The sequence below is a fragment of the Odontesthes bonariensis genome, chromosome 4 (genome assembly GCF_027942865.1).
Source record: "Odontesthes bonariensis isolate fOdoBon6 chromosome 4, fOdoBon6.hap1, whole genome shotgun sequence".
Taxonomy (NCBI): domain Eukaryota; kingdom Metazoa; phylum Chordata; class Actinopteri; order Atheriniformes; family Atherinopsidae; genus Odontesthes; species Odontesthes bonariensis.
In genome coordinates, this window is record NC_134509.1 from 40,870,077 (window position 1) to 40,886,376 (window position 16,300).

Genomic DNA, 16,300 nt, shown 5'->3' on the forward strand with positions numbered 1-16,300 from the left:
ATGGCTTTTCAACTCCCACTCGTCATTTATTAGGTGAACTGTGAGGCTAAGGTAGGGATCCATAGTTCGACTGGACCACATGTCTGTTGTTGCTGCGAAGTGGCGGACGGTCGCCAGGTCTGTTTCAAGCTTAGCTCTGTGTTTTTGGTATAAGTTGGGGATCGCGACTTGGCTAAAATATTTCCTGCTCGGTATTTCATACCTGGGGTCCATCGTCTTAATCATGTTCTTGAAGCCTTTCTTTTCGACAGTATTCAGCGGGACCATGTCTTTGGCTATGTGGACAGTGATCGAATTTGTGATCTCGTTCCACCGTTTGCTTTTCCTGTCGTAGGCAGTCCCTCTAGCAAACGCGTCTTGGAGTGACATTTGGCTTGATTTTTCTTTAGCTTTGCCCGTGTTAGCTGCTGATGTGGCGGGTGCTGACCTCAACTTCAGGCATTCTTGGTATTCCAATGCATGTTTACGGCTAAGGTGATGGAGCAAATTGCTCGTGTTGCCACCTCCAGCGACAACTGAAGCCCGACAACACTTGCATAAAATGGTTGTTTGGTCGACGTCGGACTTTTTGAAACCAAAAAACTTCCATACAACTGACACAGCTCCTTTTTTGGGCACAAGTTCTTCTGTCTCTGCATGTTCTTGTTCTGTAACTTCGATTTCGGAACTTTCCATGTCTGTCCTTCACCTTTGCGTAAAGCAAGTGCTTAGTAAACATGCGTGTTTAGAAGCGCAACACTGAAAAGGGTCCCGTCTCAAACAATGTCGCGCGACGCAGCGTTCCCCCCGTTGTGTAATCAAATACACCGGAATGGCGGTATATTAAAAATTCATATCGTGACGAAATTATAAACCGGTATTCGGTGTGAACCGGTATACCGCCCAGCACTACCCACAAGGTCAACTAAATGAATCCGTTTTTCAACAGGTTTGACCAGCCCACCATCTCTCCCCTGACCCTGTCAGCCCTGCTGCAGTCCACCTCATCAGCACCTTTAGTTCACTGCCCCTCCCCCACATCCAGCTCTCTCCCTTCAGTCCAAAACTCAGCCCCCTCCACCCAAACTCAACATAACACACAACCCCCCTGCTCCAATCTGCCTTTCACACCTACTCAGGTGAGAAGTGAGCTCAGAAAGGTCTAGGCGAAAAAAGCGGTTGGTCTTGACGGGATCAACTCCACACTCCTCAAATCCTGCGCTGCCCAGCTGTGCGGGATCATGGGGATCATTTTCAATATGCTGATGCTGGGAAAGTGCCACACCTATGGAAGACCTCCTGTGTGGTACTGGTGCCTAAAGCCGGAGTTATAGTTGACGCGTCTGTCACGGCGGTGGCGGACCGTGATCAAAATGACGTTTCAGGCCTGGTGCTTCCCTTGAAAAGACGGCGCAGCGCGTTGTCGTGCACCAGTCGATTTTTGTAACTTGGCTGCGCCGAGAACAACGAACCGGATGGACCGATGTGAGTCCGGCTCAGTCAGGAGGTGCGTTTGTACAGCACCTGTGCGAAACTGCAGTGAAACAGCACAGGGAGCACGTAAACTCCCCAAACTAGCTGACAGAGATGGGCAGAACTTTGGGGAAAGAGGGAGAGTTCTGTAAGAATGTGTGGAAGAAGCTACAGGACAGATACGTGAAGGCAAAGAAGAGGGCAAAGACTCTGTTGATGCCGGGGTCCTTCAAACCTTCACCTCTATTAACTGAATTAAAAAATTAAAATGATCCGAATACTGCAGCAGCATCATTAATTACAGTATTCTTGCTCTTGACAGCGGCATTGTTTTCTTCTCCAATTTCGTGGTTGTAGAGTAGTGGTAACCTTAACGTAGCAGCGCCACCTCTGTGACGGAGAAAATTGCAACTACTGGCGCATCGACTTGCGCCACTATATATTGCGGGCACGAAATCGTGACGTCATCAACACCCCTCGCGCTAGCAGACGCGGCAACCATGCTAGAGCCTTAAGACCTCGCACCCCAAAGACCTCAGCAACTACAGGCCGGTGGCACTAACATCTGGCCTGAGATAAACACTTCCCTCCAACATCCGTGAACATCGAGGGAATGGATATTGAGATGGTGTCATCTTACTCATACCTGGGTGTTCACCTGAACCATAAACTGGACCGGACTGATCATGCTGCTGCTCTCTACAGGAAGGGTCAGAGCAGACTCTACCTGCTGAAGAAACTCAGGTATTGTGCAGGGGGCATTCCTTAAGACCTTCTATGACTCTTTGGTGGGATCAGCCATCTTTTTTGGAGTCTGCTGGGCCAGTGGCATTTCAGCAGCAGACAGGAAGGCTGGAAAGACTGATTAGGAAAGCCAGCTTGGTTGTGTGATGCCCCTTTGACTCAGTTGAGGTGGTGGGAGAGAGGAGAGGAGAGGCTATCATCTCTGATGGACGACCTGTCCCACCCCCTACAGGACACCATCACAGCACTGGCGAGCTCCTTCAGCAGCAGACTGAAACATCCTAAATGTCTGAAGGATTGGTATTGCAGGTCGTTCCTCCCTGCTGTACCTCTGGCACCCTCTATACTTTCATTACCCCCTACCCGAACCAGGGTTTGAATCCCATTCCCGCTTATCTTACCTCTTTTATTTCTCCCCCTACCCGAACCAGGGTTTGCATCCCCACCCCGCTGTGACTGGTGTGCAGTTGGTGAGAGGCTGAGGTAGCTTGTGGCTGTAAAAAGATGGTTGTTGTGGTGTGAGGAGCAGATCTATATAGGGAGTATAGGGAATTACTCACTGAGTCTGGTCCTTTATTTTATTATTTATTTTTTCGTTAGCACAAGTTTCTTGTGTTTACCTTGAATAGGGATGGCTCAGGTAATCCTGAAACATCCCATAGTTAAGCTGCTATAGGCCCAGCCTGCTGGGGGGCCTCATCTGTCACACCTTTCCTCACTTTACTCTCTTAATGTATATGTGATATTATTGTGGTCATTAACTCGTGTTTCCCTGTTCCAACAGATATCCTTTGAATGGTGTTACAGTGCCGCCGCCGCTGCGGCCCTCCCCCCCTTTCTGTCTTCTCAAACCCCAGCTGGTGGAGGCGGATGGCCACCCTTCCTGAGTCTGGTTCTGCCAGAGGTTTCTTCCTGTTAAAAGGGAGTCGTTTCTCTCCACAGTCGCCTCAGGCACGCTCAGGCCGGGAGATTGGACCGAAAAACAAAAAGTTTTCAGTGCAATCTGTTGGTTTCCTTAGCTAGGAAATTGTTTTTGAATTGGCTCTATATGAACGAATTGGATTATTTTATGAATTATGATTATTATTAATTAATTGAATTTCAATTGGCTTGAATTGGACTTACTATCTAAGTGCCTTGAGATGACATTTGTTGTATTTGGCGTTATATAAATAAAAATGAATTGAATGAATTGAATTGAATTGCTGCTATTAGACTGTACAACCAGCACTGTTCTCAGTAGACCAAAGGCTACATGTAAAGCTTACATGTTAAGAACAGGACTATGTGCCATTTCATCCCTATCATGTGCAATATCTCCATGTACAATCAGTGGGACACTGTAAATACATTGTAAATATCAATCCATACTTATTCCGTTTGCATATATACTGGCTTCTTAAGTGACTCATTCAATACTGTATATGATATACTATTTTTTATTTTTCTATAACCAGTACAACACAATCTCTGAACATTTACAAACATAAAATTACGTATATGCCAATTTTTTTCTATCTTACTGTCCTTGCTGTTGCAACATTGTGAATTTCCCCACTGTGGGGCAAATAAAGGACTATCTTCTTTTATCTTATCTTATCTTATAACGTAGTTTGGATCTTACTCTCTCATCTGAACCTGGGGACTTAATTTTAAAAAAGGGAGTGAGTGCATCCAAGTCTGTTGCCTTAAAGCACCCCTACAGAGTTTTTCCCTTTCCTTTCTGCCAATGAACAATGGATATGTAGGTGGAGGTAAGAAGTACCAGATTATGGTCTGCCTTGCCTAATGGAGGACATGCAGAGGAGCTGCACGCATCTCTGTTGGGGATGTGGTAAGACCTACATTCCTTGCAATTAATCAATAATTAATGGGAATAAATATTCAATAAAAAAATTAAAGGAAATAATTAATTAGGGGGCACCACTTGAAAACCAGGAACTAAAAACCAAACATGAGTATTTTTCTACTGGTCTATATGTGTCAAATTGTGATAGATGTGACACAAACAGAGGGGACAATGGAGGTGTGAACCCCAGAACCCACTTCTTTAAAACCTGTAGTTATCACAGTAGAAATACAGTGATCCCAGATTAACTCTCCTTTAAAAGAACATATAACATTAGAAAAGAAAAGAATTCATAATTATTTTGTACAGAGTTGATCAAATGAAAGGCGCTTTAATTAACAAACAAAAATTAACGAGACAAAATGGCAGCAGTAATTGTGAAACCTCGACAGAGGGAAACTACAAAAATGATGGACGGTAGTCAACATATTAGATCAGAGAAAATTCACAGCTTTCAGACCATGTGCCCAATTATTGCTTGTGATGGAGCAGTTGCCAAGTGTTGGAAAGTTAATCGTGTAGCAGAAAGACAAGTGTGGTTGGATTTTCCAGAGATTGCTGAGAATGCATTAGGGGAGATGTGTTTGAAGCTTTGCAACGGGTGATCCGATGACATCACATGTAATGTTGATCAAATAATGTAAAATAATAAGAATGGAAACTCACAGCTAACAATTCAGTGTCCAGGGTACAGAGATTCTCCCTTACATCAGTGTGTACAGGAAAACACTTTATGTTGCTAACACGCACAGCAATCTCCCGCCTTTTATTTTCTGAATTCCTGTACAGTTTGAAAGTCAGTTATGTTGGCAGAAGAATGAATGATATGTTCCCTCAGCCTTGTATTGGTTAAACACAAAGAGGGTTTAAACTTTCTCCTCCTTGCTCTCCTCATGCTCCTGCCTAATATGCATAACTTCTCCACAACTTGTTTGACTCTTTGTCCTCTCCTGTGTCATGGTTACTCATAGCAGATGTTAAGTATCAGCAAAAATCACAGTGTCCAAACCAGCATGGAAAAATTATAAAAATTTGTGTTTGAATAGACAAAATATAGTGGAAATCTCCAGAAGATTAATCGAGAGACACAGTATGACCTTAACAGCTGCAAAAGGCAGTCAGATCTGTCGGAATAAAGAACAGCTATCCTAACTTTTATCCACATTTTTTTCATCAACTTCTGATTGCATATGAAGTTTTAGTAAATTAAGCCAACTGGGCCAAGTTGGTTTAAACTTTTTTCCTTGTCTTTCTTTAAAGCTCTTACTGTCTGTCTAAACGCAGGCTCATTCTTACACCTCTTGCTGGTTTTGAGAAATAACAACTCTTTCCCTTTTCATGTTCATCATCCCAGGACATAATGGGATTACACTGGTCATTCATTTTACACATAAAGCCCTTTGTATATGTCAAATTAAAAACATATAATACTCCTTGACATTGGTAGCACTAATTTAAATGTCTATTCCATTGAGGTTAATCCTTACTTTCTCTCTTTGAATATATATCTGGCCACTTGTCTTCTCCTCTGTCCAGGTTCAACGAGATGATTAAAAGTGAACTCACACACTTTTGCTCCTTTACATGAAAAACACAAAAAGACTAGCTGTTCAATAACCAAGAGTGTATTTCATTCATCTTCACTTGCAGCCTATTCCTCAGAGGAAGGATAGAGAAAGTTCCAGATACTTTTCTTTGTTACCAAAAAAATCTGACGGTAGGCATAACACTATATTATAGGTATGAATATAAAGTATAAGAATACATATAATCTAAATTAGATACACTGAGTTACCCACAATATAGCATTTCAACCTGGAATATGTTTCTGTGTTATGGTTTTTATCAGTTGTTCTTTCAAAATGTCCAACATTACATTAAGCCTCATTATCAATACTTTGAAAGTTATTATGCTTTAATGTCACGATAACTGATTACAAATTAGATGAAGCTGCTGCCATGTAATTTGGTGAATCGTTACTTTAATCCCCACAATACTTATAAATGTGGGCAGGAGGAGTAATTTTATGGTCTAGTCTACTCAGCCTGGACCACAGCCACTGTCTGTGTATTTAGTGCAACTTAGCTTGCAAGATCCTGCACATTTTCATCATTTGTATGCCAAGACATGCTACTGATGCTACAGAAATACCAATGGCTGTGCCAAATCCATCAAAATAAACACCACTATCAAAAGAGAATGGCATTTTGGACAACAATAAAAGCAACAAACTGTTCAAATGGGCCTTCTTTGATTTTAAACCCCTAAAAATGTTAAAGTCTGAATTACACATCCATAAGAGGTTATTATTCAATATTTACCGACTGTCTATTTATAACATGACAAAGCGTGAAAAATCACGATGCAGAAATCCAATAATATTTTTTTAATGTCTATTTTTTGTGAGTTTGTGTTTCACTGTTCTTGAATAAATTAAATAAAGAAGAATATAGTATTGGTCGAGTGTTTGCCATGTGGTTTAAGGGTGTGTGTGCGTGTGCATGTGTGTGTGCGTGTGTGTGTGTGTCTGCGTCTATTTGTAAAACCAAACAGAGCAAAGCACAGCACAAGAGCACGAGAAAGGAAGAGAGATCATAGGTATCGATTTTCTTACTTTTAGTGTCGGTGAGAAGGTAGGTTGGGATTTACTCTGTGGGGAGAAAAAGAAGGAGAGAGAAAATGCTGTTAAAAAACAATGAACACACACATCCTGTAATAGGGTTTGCCGTGGGGTACAAAAGTGACAGGTGAATTACAGATTTCTGTATTGTTGAGAACAGAAAGAGGGTGAGAATCAGCTGGACTTAGCTGACAGCTCCCACACTGAGGCATCATAGTAACCCCTCTGCGTTCCTTCACTTTGTGTATGTGTATGTGGGTGGGTTTGTGTGTGTGGTGGGGTCATTATAGTTTTATGCAGGTAGTATTTTTTTCAAGTTTTCATTTATGTCAACAAATGCAATCATTGCAATCTATGTGGAATCCACTGCTGCATGCGGCTATACTTTCAGCCCTGGACTTTGAGAGAATTCTGAGAGAAAAGTACACATCTCTGTTTGTGTGTACAAGGGTATACATAGCCGCTTTCGGACAGACCGTTCTAAGAAAGTAGTTATCAGAACTACCCTCCTCGAATTTCGTTCTGATAACTATCCTTCCCCAGCGGAACTGTTTCAGTCTGCATTCGCACATGAGTCGGGACCTGATAGGGACTGATGCGCCGCGCGCAGCCGTCTGCGTCAGTGACGTGTTAGCCGTTAGCCGTTTAGCGCTACATTCAAACACAAAATAAAACGGTAAAAGTAAGGAGAGTAGAAAAAACACCACCAAGAAGCTAATATGGAGAGCGAGGAGGCCACCGTGTTTATGGTCTGCATGATGGTGATATTAATCATGGACGATCACATCAGGCGTCTAATATCGAGGCTGGAAGAGCTCACAAAGAGAGTCAGGAGATACTTTTTCATTTCATGAAGGAAGAAAGGAGAGCAGAGCGCTGCAGACAAAGGAGACAATGTGTAAGTTTAACTTATTAAACACCCGCCGGTTCCGTCTGTGTCTTAGGGGAGGAAACATTTCAGCCGTGATAGCATGACATGGGGCGTAGCTACCGACCACCACACACCTCCGTTAGATTCGTTCTATAAGAACTATGAAAAGACCCGACCTCGGAGAAGGAGCTAAATAGTTATAGGAACTAAGGGAGAAAGCCCCGAGTTCCTGTATGTCCGAATGCGGGAGAAAACGGCCCCGCGGATTAAAAGGTTATTAGAACTGCCAAAGGTTCCTACAGTCCGAAAGCGGCACATGATACCTGTTCATGTATCTTAGTGTGTGTGGAGGGGGCGTCACCAGGTGAGCGATTAGTACACCAGCATCCGCTTGTCTCATCACTCTCCTCTTTTATAAACACAGTAGCGTGCTGGACCTGGGGGCGGAGGACAGAGCCCCCCACAGGTCAAGTCTGCAGCTCCAACCCTGGGAGACGTGAATGACTCCACAAGAGCACTACCTTTATAAATAAAGTGTTGATGTACCGTCCCACAGTCTCGGAGTATATATATGCTGAAAGAACCCACAGTGACATCAGTGGCATCAATGAATCGCGACCAGGCGGCTCACAGCAGGCAGCAGCTGGCCGCACTCCAGGACCAGACAGAACGGCAGACCCAGCTAATGGAGACCATGGTGGCTCGAGGCGGAACAGCTTCACCAACTCCATCACTCGCTGGAGTCACCCTTCACAAAATGTCACCGGCAGATGACCCACAGTGCTTCTTAGAGATGTTCGAGTCAACGGCGGCGGCGTGCAGGTGGCCAGAGGCAGAGTGGGCCGTGAGACTGCTTCCCCTCCTGTCAGGGGACGCCCAAACAGCGGCGCTGGGTCTTCCTGCTCGCTCTCGGGGACAACACACCGAGATCAGGAGGGTCGTTATGGATCACCTCGGGTACTCGGCGGAGGATCACCGCCGCCGTTTCAGGGGGACAAAACTGGGCCCCACTGACCGACCGTTTACCTACGCCCACCAATCTAAAGGACGCGGCGACTCGATGGCTGCAGCCAGGGGACTCGGACGGCGAGCAGAGGATGCTGGAACAAGTAAGCCTGGAGCAACTCGTGGAGGGGCTGCCGACTGGTACGGCAGAGTGGGTGCGCTGCCACCGACCCATGGATCTAACTGCCGCAATCGCCCTCTCGGAGGATCATCTGGCCGTTTTTTTCCGGGGCCGGACACCGGAGGCTCGACCAGAAACTCTCGGTCATCCCACCTCAGCTCCCCGAAGGAGGCTGTCAGCGTCTGACTCTGCGCACCACACAATAGCCCGACCATCTCCCCTTGCCCGCACTAACATCCCCTGTCCTCTCTTTCCACCCCAGGTTCCAGCCACTACAGGTGCTGCTCCTGACCCGCAGAGGGTCCCTCAGGTGGCAGGGTAGGAGTGTTAGAGGTTTGGACAGCCTGGTCATTTTCGCCGCGAGTGCCCGCTGATGGAGGTCGGACAGGAGATTCGGGTTGTCGGCCCTCCAGCACCCTCCCCCGGTCCAGGAGGGACGTACAGCGTTCCGGTAAGGATTCAGGGGGGTACACATCAGGCGATGGTGGACTCAGGCTGCACGCAGTCCATAGTTCACCAGAATCTGATTTGACCCGGGGCTTTGATAGAGGCGGGGTGGGTGGATATTAGGTGTATACATGGAGATATTCACAGATACCCTGTAGTTCCAGTGGAAATTCGTTATAAGGGAAAAAAACATAGTGTGAAGGCTGCGGTTAGCTCCCGCCTGGATCAACCCCTGATTTTGGGTACTGATTGGCCCGGGTTTGATAGATTAGTGGGGCAGTTCGTGGGGGTGCACTCACGACCATCAGGGACGTGGGATATGTGCGCTGTGCTCAATGGTGATGCAGGGTTTTCCGACACTGCAGACGGGGAGGGGGAGCCGGCGGTGCCTTCACAGGAGGCTCTGCTGGTTCCCGTGTTCCACTCCATGGAAGATTTTCCACTTGAACAGTCTCGTGATGATACTCTACGCTGTGCCTTTGACCAAGTGATGAAAATTGATGGTTACGTGGTGCGCCCTGATGAAGTGTTAACATATCCCAGTAGCGAACCGTGAGCACTACAGCTGGGCCTTCACCTCAGCCCTCATTGCTGAAGAAAAAAAATCATTGTGGAAAAAAGGCTATCAAGCTAGCCACAACATTGGTCTCGTCTTCCGACAAAATTTAATTTCCTTCGGGATTAATAAAGTATCTCCAATCTAATTAAATAAATAAAAAAACGAGCACAGACCGCTCATACAGTCAATGGCACGCACCCATAGAAAAAATACACACTCACCCACACATCACACAACCTGACTATCGACTGCTGACAACCATGATCAGTAACCTACACAAACCCAGACACATAATGGCTCGGCGGCCAGCAATCGGATAAACCAATGAAGTGAATCAATCCTGTGAAAGAATGAAAACAAGTGAATGAAACCTGCACTCACCCATTATGAAGTTAACTCTGCCAGCCCCTCCATAATCTTTCCCCTGCTCAGCCAACTCCTTGACGTCGGGTATGGTTGGTAACGTTACTGCGGCTAGCATTAGCAACTAGGCTGCTAGGCTTGCTAAATCGGTAAGCATTAGGCTACTGAAGAAAGCTAGTCTTTTTAGCTACGTTATATTATCATCTTTCTTCTAGGCTATAAGTTAACCTTTGTTTACGGCCACTGGCCCTAACCTGACGAGCTAGCTGTCAAATCACTGGAAGTTTTCACCGGAAGTACTGGCGCACACACAAAAGTTTGAACGTCAACGGTCGCCATATTGTGCACAGAGCGAATTCTGTCTCTCAACCGCTCCACTCTGCACGCTTTTCGGACTTCACGAAGGCCTACGATCCTTTTTTTATGTCCCGCCCACTTCAAATCAAACCGTGATTGGTCAATTTTCCCATCACTCTCCAAACCAAAACACATAGCTTGGCCTTCCCCGAGATGCGTGAAATCCTAACCAATTAATGAGCCTGTTAATCTTGCTTCGATAGAGATGGACGATTCTGATTGGATAGTATGTTTCAGGACAGTAACCCTTTCATTGCCGATGTGAATTTGACAGTAAACTTAACTTTGGAACATAGATTAGCGAGAATGTAGTATTAAATGTATTGTATTAAATTAAATGAGAGTGATTGAGTTTTTTTTATGTATACATATATTATTATTTAATACTAATATGTTTTTGTTCTGAATTTTTTAAGGCCTTCTCTGAAGGCGTAGAAGGCCCTGAGGGTTCCCCTCTGACATATCCACACTTTTCATTGTGCAGGGATAGATTGTACAGATTGAGTCGTGACACTCAGACAGAGGAAATGATAACACAGCTGTTGGTCCCAAAAAGCGTTCGGGAAATTGTTTTCCAGGCGGCTCATTATAGCCCGATGGCTGGGTATATGGGGTATGAAAAAACACTGAACCGTGTAATGGCCCGATTCTATTGGCCAGGCCTTCGGGCAGACGCACGCCACTGGTGTGCGTCCTGCCCCGAATGCCAGTTGGTTAACCAACCGGCCATCCCGAGAGTGCCTTTGAGCCCATTACCGCTGATCGAGGTCCCATTTGAGCGGATTGGGATGGATCTCATCGGCCCATTTCAGCGAAGGGCATGCGGATATCGATTTGTGTTACTTCTGGTGGATTACGCAACGCGATATCCAGAGGCTGTCCCGCTGTGCACCATCTCTGCAAAGAGTGTTGCACAGGCACTGTTTCAAGTTATCTCCCGAGTCGGGATCCCGAAAGAGATCCTGACTGATCAAGGCACCCAATTTATGTCACAGAGGACTGTACGGATTATTGGGAATCAAGTCTATTCGAACTAATGTTTACCACCCTCAAACTGACGGCCTCGTTGAGCGCCTGAATAGGACTTTGAAGTCCATGATCCGTAAGTTTGTGCACGATTATAGGAGTAAGTGGGACAGGTGGCTAGATCCTCTGCTGTTTGCAGTGCGCAAGGTACCCCAGGCCTCCACGGGATTGTCTCCCTTTGGACTGCTCTTTGGCAGAAAACCACGCAGGGTTTTGGACCTGGTTAAAGAAAGCTGGGAGGGCGGTCCGAGCCCCAGTAAAAACAAAGTTCACAGATGGCTGTGGCTGACTTCCTTTTCCCCGCTCGCATGGGGGGGGTTAGGCCGGGCGGTGGAGGTATGTGGAGGGGGCGTGGTGCATCAGCTGTAGGAGAGAGAGGTGGAGAGAGCTCAGGGGAGCATCACCAGGTGAGTGATTAGTACACCAGCATCCACTTGTCTAATCACTCTCCTCTTTTATAAACACAGGAGCGTGCTGGACCTGGGGGCGGAGGACAGAGCCCACCACAGGTCAAGTCTGCAGCTCCAACCAGGGGAGACGTGAATGACTCCACAAGAGCATTACCTTAAATAAAGTGTTGACGTACCGTCCCACAGTCTCGGAGTATATATATGCTGAAAGAACCCACAGTGGCATCAGAGTGCGCTACAGTGTGGTTTTATCTTCGACTGCCTGTATTTCTTTAGAACACGTGTGTGTGTGTGTATGTGTGTGTGTGTAGAGCAGCAGGATAGAAGTCCAAGTACCCTGGGGATAAAGTATGTAGGAGGAGATAAGAGTAACAAACAAACATGGTTTGATTAGACATATTTATATATTACTTTTTAATACAGACTCATATTGAAACTGAGCTAATATGCACCGAATAAATTAGTATAGGTGTATATTAGAACACACAATGCATGTAGACAAATGTCTTAGCAGGGCAACTGGCACATATTAACATTCTTGTCCTATAGTAAACCCTAATCCCGTCTTGAAAGTACAATGGTGGTGAATTTTCTTCCACAGAATCTTGGGATCATGCTGTCATCCTTTATCAATTCTCTAACATGCTCATTCAGGCTGGTGCCTGCTCCAATTCACACTGGGAAAGAGCAAAGTTACACCATGAACAGGTTGACAACATTCCAATTCACCTAACTGCATGTTTTTGAACTGCGAACAGAATCGACAAATTCTAATGAAAAGCCCATCCAGCCAAACTAGGTTCTAACCTATGTTCCTCTGGCTGTGAGGTATCACTGTAAACTATTGAGCCACCACTGCTTGTTGAGTGAATCATTGATGTCATAAAATTAACAGTGTTTAATGTCTGAAATCCAACACTAATGGATTACAATAGTAAAACAGTGACCCTGTGCACGAGTGTAAGGGTGGTATAACTTAGAATTTTGTCCTGACTTTTAAGTATGTACCTGTAAAATGATTTAATTTAACGTCAGGTTTTCTCTGATTGACCAGTTTCTATTTAGAACCACTTTTAAATATCAATAATCCACAACATAATCAGTCATGAATGAGAAAATGATATTCTCTTCTTTTAAACACGTTGGCTGTCACAGACTTTCACTGTTTCATGGCAATGTATTTGATGACCAAAAGTTTTTTGATCATAACATGTTGATTTATGCAGGCAGCATAATAGGCTACAGCAAAGTTGACTTGAGTTTTTATGGTATACAGTTTGAAAAAAATATTGGAAAAAAGGAAAAAGACAGAAGGGGGGAGGAGGGGGCGCAAATTTTTTTTTTACCTTTAGTCAACTAGTGGAGCTTTGTGAGTGTTAAAAAAAAAAAAAAGAAGTTGTTTGTACCTACGTGTATGTGTTCCATGAGCAGTCATAAGTGTGTCCATGGCTCTGTCTGATGGCACATAGATGAATGTCTATACAGACATGGGATTTCAGATAGTAATCACACAAACGCATGTCTGTTCTGTTCCATCAACCACAGAGTGCATGAGTGAATGTATGTGTATGTGAAGTAGAAAGAGACATCCACCTGTTGGCTCATTGTTTTGTGTATGACAGTGCCTTTTGTGTGGACTGGCGTCAGACGCTACTCACATGATAAAAAGGATCAGGCAGAGTGTAGAGAAACAGAAACGGATTAAGGTCAGAAAAATTTCCACAGGCAGGGAGAAAAGAGAATATGCAGACAATAAAGACAAAAAAACAAAGAGTACTGAGGTAGACAAACTGTCTGAGTGAGGAGATGTTTATATGAATAAATATGATTAAATGGACATGGTGGTTTGAGCTCCTGAAAATGTCTGTCTTCATGAATCCCTTTAGTTTAAAGTCAGTATAGCTGTAGGACTAAAAGTAACAAGAAAAATAATGCTCTAAAACATACAATATATAAAATATAAAATATAGCAACTTCTATTATAAAAGAGATCTAAGAAAACTGATGATGACCAGAGTGCCACTGATACTATTTTATGTCAATTTAATCTAATAAGAGATTAGTCATCAATTACATGAAGTTCAGGAACAACAGCCTGGCTCTCAGAGATCAGTTACCAAAGCACTCTTTCATTGGTGCTTTGAAATGATGCAGACGAGAACATCAAAAATGACAATGAGCAGAATCCACCAGTTAAACCTTAAGCAAAAGTGCAGCCGCAACTATCAACAAATACAATGGTATCAATGGCACATGGTATCAAAAAGTTTGAAATCTTTGCCACGTGAACACAGGTTCAGTCCCTGGCAGCAGTAATTCATTAGAGCCACCTTGTTTCCTGTTGCAGAACTCGTTATACTGATGGGCTGTTCTGACTGTTAGGAGATATTTTTCTTTGTTTTGCTTAAAAGTTGGTTCAAAGTAGGGATGCAGCGATACCACTTTTTTTCAAACCGATACGATACCGATACTTGGATCTGAGTACTTGCCGATACCGAGTACCAATGCCGATACTTCTACCACAAAAAAAATGTAATGAATTGGAAGACAGGTTTCGGTCTCACTAGCCCAGTGGTTCCCAAACTTTTTGTGCCCAAGGCACACCAAAGGACAAGAAAAAATCTCAAGGTACACCTATTGTGCAAAATAGTCCTTATAACACGTGTATTTTCATTCATATCATGTAAAATATCTGTAAATGTGCATAACTATTTACTAATGCCAAATACAATGTGACAAGACAACTATTACTCATGAAATATTTATTAACGAAATATTTCAAAAATTAATTTGAAACTTTATCAAATTAGGCTTCATCAAAGCAGCAACAGTAATTTAAACCAGACAGGTCACAAAATTAAAAATGAGGCAAAGGAAACTCAGCAGAAATTCAGCACAGAGAACTGTCAATGTCAGGAAGCTGCATTGTCCATGGTCCTAAACTACAATTTATCAATGCAACATTTCAGCAATCAGTGAAACATGTGCTATTGTAAATATTTTGCCTACTTACAAATTAGTGAGATACCGTCGGGGTGCGCAGGTTTCTTTAATCCTCTGTGACACTGAGCAGAGGGCCACTCACAAGTCCTGTTCAACAGAGCGCCGTGACCTCCTGTTGTTTTTCATGTTTAACCAGAGCAGAGAACGCCAACTCACACAGGCAGGTAGTGGGGAAAGGAAGAAGGTGCTCCATCGCGTGGTGGGAGATGCTTAGGTAGTCCGATGCAGAAGAATTAGCTAACTAGCAGTTCAGTTAGCATTAGCTAACTTCTCTGGACAGGAAGCACTCGGGCTGAGGATTGCTGACATCCCCGGTCCAACTGAAGCCATAAGACGGGTAACTTTCATGATACTGTCGACAGTTTTTTTTCCTCTTTTCTATCGGTGGTGGGTTGTCAGTAGTCTCTGCACTGGTGGTTGGTGGTTTGCTCCGCTCTAGAAAGCGCTCCATTTTCCCTCTTTCTCTGTTTTCATGTTGTCCTTCAGCCTTTGATGTGTCACAGTCTCATAATTCCCACCTGCGCAACTGCGTTAACAGCGAAATATGGGTTCTCTGAGGATTTTAAATTTTTTTTTAATTCTTTTTAGGAATAGAGTTTTCCTCTGTATTATGAAACAAATACATACAAAGTACTGATATAGTAAATAAAAAATGTATATTTTTGTGTAGTTGTATATTGCACACCAGGACTTGGACACCCTCTGATCGCGGTCTTCATGGTATCGGTTAACTTTAACGAGTACGAGTACGAGTATGTTAGAATAGTATCGGCCCGATACCCGATACCAGTATCGGTATCGGTGCATCCCTTGTTCAAATAGTCAAATCCGATGGAGAAGGAACAACATGAAGACAGAAAATGAGAGAAAAGGGACCTGCCAGGAGAAAATAAACTGAGGTGCCAAGCTACTCATCACAATCAAAGGCTTGGTGATATTATTGGCCCTGACGCACCACTCCCACTCAGATTCTTGCATACTGTGAAGTACATTTTTTGATGAAGTGGACATTTTTTTCAAATGTGAGTGTCGGTAGGTTTAAAAGTTACAAATGACAAAAAGTTTATGAGCAGTTTTGCAGTAGTTGAGTGCAAGATCAGCCAACATAATGCTGAAAATCTGACCCCCAGCCTGCCCTTTACTGGCCAGTTTATGAAAGTAAAGCAACTATTTTTTCAGAAATGTTGGCTATTTGTATCTGTCACAACATGTCCTCACGCCGTTGCACATGAATCGTGGACCAATTCTGCCACATTTTGAGTACTCATTTCAAGCGTTTCATATCTTTTTCTACGCTGTAAAAGTCCCACAGCAAAGGGCTTAGGCTCGGGTTAGAGTACAGAACTGAGCTGCATTCCTGCATGGCACATGGCCTGCAAAGATTCACAGAAAAGCACAAAAGCTGTTCACACTCAGCATAGTTTGCTGTGATTTTAATGCACTATTTCATGGGATGAGATGAGAGCAGCTGA

General features: G+C 44.0%; 1 long non-coding RNA gene across 1 annotated transcript in view; it reads right to left on the reverse strand.

The window, feature by feature from the left end:
* LOC142379101 (uncharacterized) overlaps nt 1–16,300 on the reverse strand; it is a 312,744-nt gene that overhangs the window by 122,905 nt on the left and 173,539 nt on the right. Inside the window, exon 3 of the long non-coding RNA XR_012769649.1 lies at nt 6,661–6,696. This is a non-coding gene — a long non-coding RNA (uncharacterized LOC142379101). The remainder of the gene's footprint in view (nt 1–6,660; nt 6,697–16,300) is intronic.